Source organism: Cyprinodon variegatus, unplaced genomic scaffold (assembly GCF_000732505.1).
Source record: "Cyprinodon variegatus isolate N-32 unplaced genomic scaffold, C_variegatus-1.0 Scaffold19, whole genome shotgun sequence".
Lineage (NCBI taxonomy): Eukaryota > Metazoa > Chordata > Actinopteri > Cyprinodontiformes > Cyprinodontidae > Cyprinodon > Cyprinodon variegatus.
Genome location: NW_015150472.1, coordinates 1,035,510 through 1,044,060, shown reverse-complemented (window position 1 = coordinate 1,044,060; position 8,551 = coordinate 1,035,510).

The following is an 8,551-nucleotide window of genomic DNA, read 5'->3' as shown; positions in this document are numbered from 1 at the left end:
TTGACAACAACTATGCGTCGCTTAACATACGTCACGCACTCCGTTGCTCTTATTGGTTGTAGGTCTATCCAATTGAGTGCAGAGGCATTTTTTTTTCCTGGTTCGTTCGAAACACGCCCCATAATCACAGCTCTATGGAGCAGTATCAGACTCATATTCTGACTAGAATTGAGTAAGACTACGTCAGGCTACCTTTAACCTAGCCTAAATTCATTAATAAGTAAAATTTTCTCCATTGATAAATGGTAACACATTGCACAGAGAATCCACATCTCCCTGCTTAGATAAAGTTTATCTCCATCCTAGCCACTCTAAGCAACAAGAGGATATAAGGTTGCAATTTGACAGAATAAATGAAAAGGTTCCAGTGCAATTAACTCAATTATTAGGCACTATATCAAAACTAAAAGCATCACCAAACTGAATGTAGCAGGTGTCTTAATGCACTCTAACTAAAAAAATTGTTTGACAATTGTTTTCAGTTTATTTAAGTAAAAAAAAAGGTAATATGGCTCAACTGTACAGTCTGCCAGCCATATCAGTGTTTCTCTACCTCACCACAGGAACCTGACTCAAATGCTGCCCTTTGTCCATTAGTGACCCATGGCAGGTCCCTCTATAGGTCCCATCAATTTTCGTTTTGCTTTTATCTATCAAACTTCTGCAAAACTGGTTGCAAGTATTTCTAAGCTTATGTGGAGTGTCTTTTAGTTTTTATTTATTTATTTATTTTTTTTTTTTTTTTTACCACAGCTCTGTTTCAGAGCACTTGACACCTTGCTCTTCTGCACACCCTGAGGTAGAGTGTAGCTATGAAATCCAACTAAAGGATAATTGGTTCATAGTAGCTTCATGTATTTGCAGTTTATTTGTACATTTTTGCTGTTTATATGGCTATTTTTGGTGACCCTGCTGACTGTTGGTGACCAAGTTTAATTATCTGCTATTCACAGATAAATCATGCATGGGCTGTTACTGTCATAAATCCCATAGTAAGGTTTTTTTTGTCTTAGTTGTAAATTATTCAGAATTTGCACCCTTCAATTTTCATTAACACCCTTGTTATCAGTCTTTAACTTCATGCAAATGCTTGCTTGGTTTTATCTCAATTTTTTGAGGCCACAGTCTTTTATGAACAATGTGTTCTCTGTATCGTAACTCAGCTTTTTCAGGGATTTTCTTTTGTATTTTTACCTTGCAAAATGTTTTTTTCATTTTGGATATAAGAATTTTGTTTCATAAAGTAATTTAAGAATAAATATAGTTTTATTGACTCTACTTGATTTTGATTTCTTCTCTAAAAACTCTGGTTCCATTTTAGAATATAGATCATCATCTCAGTTACTCCAAATTATGTTTTTTCTTCCCACAAAACAAATTGAGTGTAGAAACAGTATTAATGTTTTTTTCTTTTAAAGCTAATAAAACACCATTGTTGAATTTCAAGCGAGATCCTAAAAACACCACTTCTGAGTATTCAATTCCGATAATTCAGTACAAGAAAATTAATTTCTGAAGGTCGTTAGGTACTTTAAGGCTCTTAAACTGTCTGATAGCTCAAATTTGATTTGTGATTTATTATTTTATTTTTTTGAGCCACTGTTTCATTAGTTTATTTTATTTTTTTTATAATTCTGTTGAAGCATAGTTGAAAAGCACTGTCTGATTTTTTTTTCATAGTTTTCAATTTATCAAAATGTTCTCAGATTCAAATAATTTCTGGGACCATTAATGAGTAGAGCGGATGTAGATTTGACCTAATCAGACACTTGTCTGCGGCACTGTCTGTGGTCACCCACAATTTGGGAGAGGTGCAGCAGTATCTGCGGAGGGGGCGGGGACTTCTCTGCGTTCTCAACGACACCTACGCAAACCACCTAGTTTCGAAGTATAATAAGCCTTAAGACTGATCCTTAATAGAAAAACATGTGTAATTTTTCACAGATAATGAAACATTAATCGATTAAAACACCAAAAACCTGCAAGGATCCAAGAGGAGCAAGGTGGCTCTTCAAAACCTTCAAATGTAACAGTTTTGTAGATGAGTGGCTTAAATGACTGACCTCACATCTTTCTGCATTCTATCCTGTTACTTTCAAATCAAAGTACTTTGAAAATACAAGGTAAATTGTCAGTATAGTACTTGATTCAACTATTATGGTCAATACTGAGATTGCTATTACTTAAAATACCTAATTTTAAGTCTATGTATCCATAGGCATAAAATAAGAGTAACTTTCTTAAAATTTCTTTTTGTTTGAATTAACTTTAAGATTTAAATCAAAATATGTGTATTATATGATGTATTATAATTTAAAAAAACAAAAAAAATTATTTGTACTATAATGTATTTCATCAAGGCATTGTAGGGCACATAATATATTGAAATTAAATGTCAAATCATATAAGAAAAACTAAATAGGAAAATAAATATTCTACTTAAAGAAACTATGATAAAGAAAACTAATCTTTGTCTCTCTGTCTCATACTACCGTAGATAAAACTTTTTTTCAGTTTTACCGTTTAGAGTCACTCACATTTCATCGCAGCTATTGAAAAAGCTAAGTCAGTTAGACTTTGCACCATTGGCTTGTTGCATTTGTATTTGCTCATATTTCAAATGCCTCTACTGATGAGCAACCCCCTGTGACTTCATGTGTTTTTGACTCATGTATTGCTCTTTAAATCTAATGTGTCTCAGACAAAATACATTTAGTTTTTTTCAGTAACTCTTACCTTTCATTTTTAGTCGTTTTATGCCTGGCTATTTCCAGGTAGGACATGGAGCTCTCCACCGTAAGCTATTTAGTAGCAGCTATAAGTTGATTCATACCCACCAGGGCGATGTATACTCACTCTTAATCCCCCTCATCCTGCATCAATACTTGGGCTAAGTTTGTTTTTATATGACTGGAAGCCACAACTTGGTTCAGCCGTTTAACAAAGAAAAATAAGTCAGGAAAAATTCAACAGTAGGGCTGTCCGAATAATAAAATTTTTTGATACTTGATGGTAAAAATAATTAGAAACCACTATTTTTTGAAGTAAATATCAAATATATAAATATCCAACTGGGACTTCTTACAGTATCTTACATTAACAAAAAATATATATGCATTGTTAAATTCACAAGCAAATCTAAATAAAAACCTCATGATATTCTAAATTACTGGTCTCTTTCTTAATATCTAAATCCTGGCAGCTGTCTTATTCCCTGCACAATACAAGCTGCTCTGGGCCTTGGTTTCGGCTCAGCTCTCATATTATTGCAGTACAAAAAATATATTACAAAGGCTAGTCTAGTATGGAGATATAGGTTTTAATACGCAGTGACGCATGGATGTTGAAAATCAAGGCAAAAAAGTTATTGATAAAAAATAAAGGATAAATTGGAAGGAATTGAAAAAAAAGCCTAGCATGTCCAAACATTGAGAAATGAACTGATGTAGGGAGACCCAAACAGAAAAAATAACGAGTTAAGAAAAGACCACAAAAGAAACATTAAAAAATTTCTTAAAATCAAGAATAAAACTCAAGGAAAACATACACAAAGAAATGGTAAACTCAGAAAGTGAACTGAACACAATACTTCTAATTTTCAGCGTTTTAATGATAGGTTGTTTGGGTTTTTATTTTTCCCTATCCACCTTGTATCAAGCACTTATAAGTGAACTATAAGTGAATGATTCAATATATTGAATCATTCACTTATCATTTATAATTATTCACTTTATATATATATATATATATATATATATATATATATATATATATATATATATATATATATATATATATTATATATATATTAAGTAATGCCCCTTACCCACTTCCAGATGTTTGATCGAGCTGAAATTTTTCATGTGACGTTATTTAAATCTCTATAGATGAAGTACCAAATTGCAGCTCTGAACTATTTGTGGTTTCTGACTTATACGTGTTTGAACTGAGTAAAGTCTGATATGGAGCCTGTTGAGTGTGGAGCAGTGATCCGATTTTTCTCTTGGAAAGAACTCACACCCCACTTTTGATTAAATGAAAGTAACTTATGGTGATGATGCCAGTTATATGACCTTACAAAATGTGTTATAAGGTTATATTATGTGACATTATCACTATAATTTACTTTCATNATAGCAACTGGATAGCTCAGTAGGTAACACCGACGACTCCGGTACAGGTGACCGTAGGTTTCGATTCCCGGCATGGACATCCAGGTGGATGCCCTTTGTCCTTTGTGCTTAGTGGCCTACCTCAGGCATGAGTGAAACCACAAATACAAGAGCCATACCGGCTCGGACGTTGCCCGGGTTAACAAGGTTCGTGTCAGTTGCTAGGGAACCAGGGCAACTTGATGACAAATTGGCTACTGGAACAAGACATAGATGGACTAGAGCAGAAAACTTTGAACTGATATATATATGTATATAAATAGCCATGGAAGAAACTGTTTAGACATTACTAATTCTAATTGTTTTTAGGTATTTATTTGCAAAACAGATCAGAAAGCTTTAATCTATTCTGCATTGATCTGTCACATGAGGTATAGTTAAGATAGAACTATTTGGATAGAACCGTTTGCAGTTTTGTTTATCCTTTACTGGTCTGGCTTAGGAGACTGCTGAATGCTGAACTGAACTGTCTCTGTAATAAGTCCCAAAATCAGAACATACTAAGTGAAGCATATCTTCTGGCCCACATAGAGATTTTTTTTTCTCTGTCTTTCACTCTCTCTGCACCACACAAAGCTTCTGAGCCCTCCAGCTAATCACTGCCCTTTACCTGTTGTCATTCATCTAGAGGAGTCAATTGGTCTGCTCCTGCAGGGTGCGGAGGTAATTACGATTTGGCTATGACTTATGTTTCGCTCTATTGTCTGACACTGCTGCACATGTGCTGGGGTATTGGGGACTTGATGCTTAAAGCTCATAGAGGAGAGTTCTACTTTGACTACACCACTCAGTGGTCCCCCAAAGAGCTCTGCTACTGAATAAACAAAGCTCAGCCAAGAAGAGTCAGGATCCCCTCAGTGAAAAATACTTGCACCTATTTTTGTCTTTCAGTCTCAGAGTTTTATTGCTGAAGTACTGTTTTCAATGCATTTTAATGTGGTGAATATTTTTTCTCTTTCACTGCCTCTGCACCATTTATGGGTGATTGACAAAGTTTCAAAGCAAGAAGAACGATCTCACAATAATTCTATCTAGATAATTTTCCCAGATACGCTCTCTCCAAACTCAAGATTCATATTAATATTTAATCATATTATGAATTGCATGAGGAATACAATTATGGGGGTAAATACACCTGTCTCATCAAGCAAGAAATTGAGAAGATCCCCTAGCAAGTAGGTTTCATCTCAGAGTGAGATTTGGGAGTTGAATAAATTAACTTGAAGATGATTTCCAGCCAGGTAATCTGTTATTTTCATCCACATCCTTCAGTTTGTTAGATAAAGTCCTTACTGGTTAGCATTTGATGATTTATGAAGCTCCTGTTTCATAGCCCTTTTCCGTAAATCATTTCACGAGGGGTGCTGGTGCCTATCTCCAGCTATCTACAGGCGAGAGGCAGGGTACACCCTGGACAGGTTGCCAGTCCGTCGCAGGGGAACGCAGAGACAAACAGGACAAGCAACCAGTCAGGCACACACTCACACCTAAGGAGAATTTAGAGCAGCCAGTTAACCTAACAGTCATGTTTTTGGAGTGTGGGAGGAAGCCGGGATACCCAGAGAGAACCAATGCATGCACAGGGAGAACATGCAAACTCTATGCAGCAAGACCCCGGAACAGGAATCGAGCCTGGAACCTTCTTCCTGCAAGGCCTCAGTGCTACCCACTGTGCCACGAAGCAGCCCACATTAGTAGATTATAAAAAACAATAATATACAGAATCCAAGACCAAAATTGAGGTGCAGATTATTTTCACTTTGTATCTTAAAGTAATTATCCAAGCAAAAATAAATGAGCCACTGGCACCACTCCACTAGTTTAAGTCTAATGAATTGGCTGAATAAAATACTTTAAGCTTAAAAATGTATTTAGAAGAGAGCTTTTTTTCAGCATCAGTAAAATGTATTGCTGGTGCTTTGCAGCAGTATATCAGCACAATGTGTCAGGCCTTTGCTACAATCTGCTGAAGATCCAAGCCACTCCTGGGGAAAACAGCACTTTGTAAGCTTCCTGTGCAGAGGTACACTTTCTCCCCACAGCCAATGAAGCATGGGAAGAATGCTGAAAAATGATGGATAGAAGTGCCATGATTTTCTCACTCTAGACCCAGTTAGGCTCCTGTTCTGGCTCTTCATGATGAGGCCATTGCGTCCCAACTGTCCTATTCCTATAACAGCCAACTCAAGTAGCATAGCTATGGAGAGAATGGAGGCAGATAAGCAGTTGAAATCAGAATCATGTGTCACGTTTGACCTGTATGAACTTAGTCTCAAAGTGGGAAAGTGGAATTTAATCAATAAAAATATGTCTTTGGTCAGACAAAAACAAAAAAAGAGACACTTCTTTTTATGGGGACAGTTGGCACATTTTTCTCTGTTTTTAACAACGATGCCCTACCTTCACATGAAAAGATGCTGTTATTGAATGTCATTGTGCATGTGGGAAATGTGTGGGTTATTCAGCTCTATCTCTCTCCCTGTGAGTGACAGAAGCTCAGCAAGGCTTTAGAGGCTGGCTGGGGAATTTCTTTTATTTAAAGAACCAAACAAGGATCATCTTTTTTTACAGATGGCCATGGAAAAACTGAGAGAAATATACTAGAGGCAGCACTTGCCTCAAGTAACACGAGTCATTTTGAGCAGAATTACTGTTATCTGGTGGAAAACAGTCTATTTATTTAAAAAGAAAAGAAAAACAAAGCCCCAGATTCTAGCTTGGTCTGTTGGATTTGTTATGGGTCTTGCTGCTGTTGGTCACAGGGCTCTGTGTTTGCAAAAGTGACAAATGCAAAAGAGAAAAATTCCTTCGGAACTGAGGCATGACAAGAAGAGAGTAAATATTTTGTGATTCTTTCTGCTTCGCTAAGGTGGCTTCTATGTGCCCCTGTTCTAATCTGTGAGTATCTGCTATACACTTTAGACTAAATTGCTATTTATTCTATTTTGTGGATGTGAAAGCCACAGCCTAGGAATGAATGCTATCAGGGGAATGAGGGTCTCAGGATGCTCTACAGACTCGCTGCTGACACAACAACTAGTCCTCAAAGACTTACTACTTGATTTGCCCAAGCAAAATGCCACGGTAATTGTGAAGATTTATATCAATGGGAAAGAGCTGACGAGGTCTCATGGCTATCAGATCTGATAGACCTAATATGTGCTCAAATGTTGCCTGCCACACTAAAGGTTTGCAGGTTGACCGATTTTACCTGGAATGCTCCACCTCAACTGATATTGACCGTTTTCACTCCAGCATTCAAGTGTGAAGTGGAACCTTTAGGTTGTGAAATTGTGTTTTTAATAAGATGGAATTACTTCACAGAGCTTTCATCAAACACTTCGGCTTTTGCTTTGTGTGCTGTTTCAGATAACATTTATGTCAGCTGGCAGGTTTGTATAAATGGGCAATCCTTACTATATTTGTTGATTCAGATCTCTTCCTCTCTCAGATAAAGCTTAAATAAAATAAACCATTTATTGTGTAGATTGTTATAAAGCAATAGGTGGCACAATTGAGCTCTGATATTTAGACACAAAGCTTCTGAGCTAATAATGATGCTGGTGTGAGGGTCAGCTGAAGACAGGTTGCAAAAACATTCAGCACACTGTGAGGTATTTCAGGATTGAAATAAATTCAGTAAACCTGAAAAATATGAGTAAAATACTTCTAAATGTACTCTTTTGAGGGTCTTTCACATTAACAATTTGCGCTGCCAACTTGCCTTGCACATTAACAACAACTTTGATCTGACCTTTCATCTAAAAGAACTGTGTTCTTTAGGTTCCTTCTAAATAAACAAACCTAAGTAAAAAAATATTAAGAGGGCAAAGGCACCACATTCAGGTTATGAGGCAGTTCCACCACATCCCAAAGGTGCTCTTTTGGATTGAGATCTGGCAATTCTTGTGCTGCTGTCCAAAGCTGTGCAAGTAATGAAAGAGTTGAAAACAGCCTTGTTAAATAATAATTTTAAGAAAATCATTATTTATATTATTTGAAATACTAACGCTTTCAAAATCATAGCCTGTTTCTACTAGTTCATTTAGCAGATATAAGTGCTTCTCTCAATTATTTTATCAGCACAAGAGAACATTTGGCTGCAGTTAAATAATAACTTTTCAGAAATTTGATGAATGTATGTGAGGGTCATTTACCCTATAAAGAAAAACAATGGTATTGACAGGTGGTGAAAATTTAGCACCAAGAAGTCCATCATTGCAGCATCTCAGTAACATTAAATAGCAAATCTTGAACCACAACACTTTGCGTTACCATTCAAAAGGTTGGTTGGCTGGTTGGTAGGTTGGTTGTTTGGTTGGCTGGCTGGCTGGCTGGCTGGCTGGCTGGCTGGCTGGCTGGCTGGCTGGCTGGCTGGC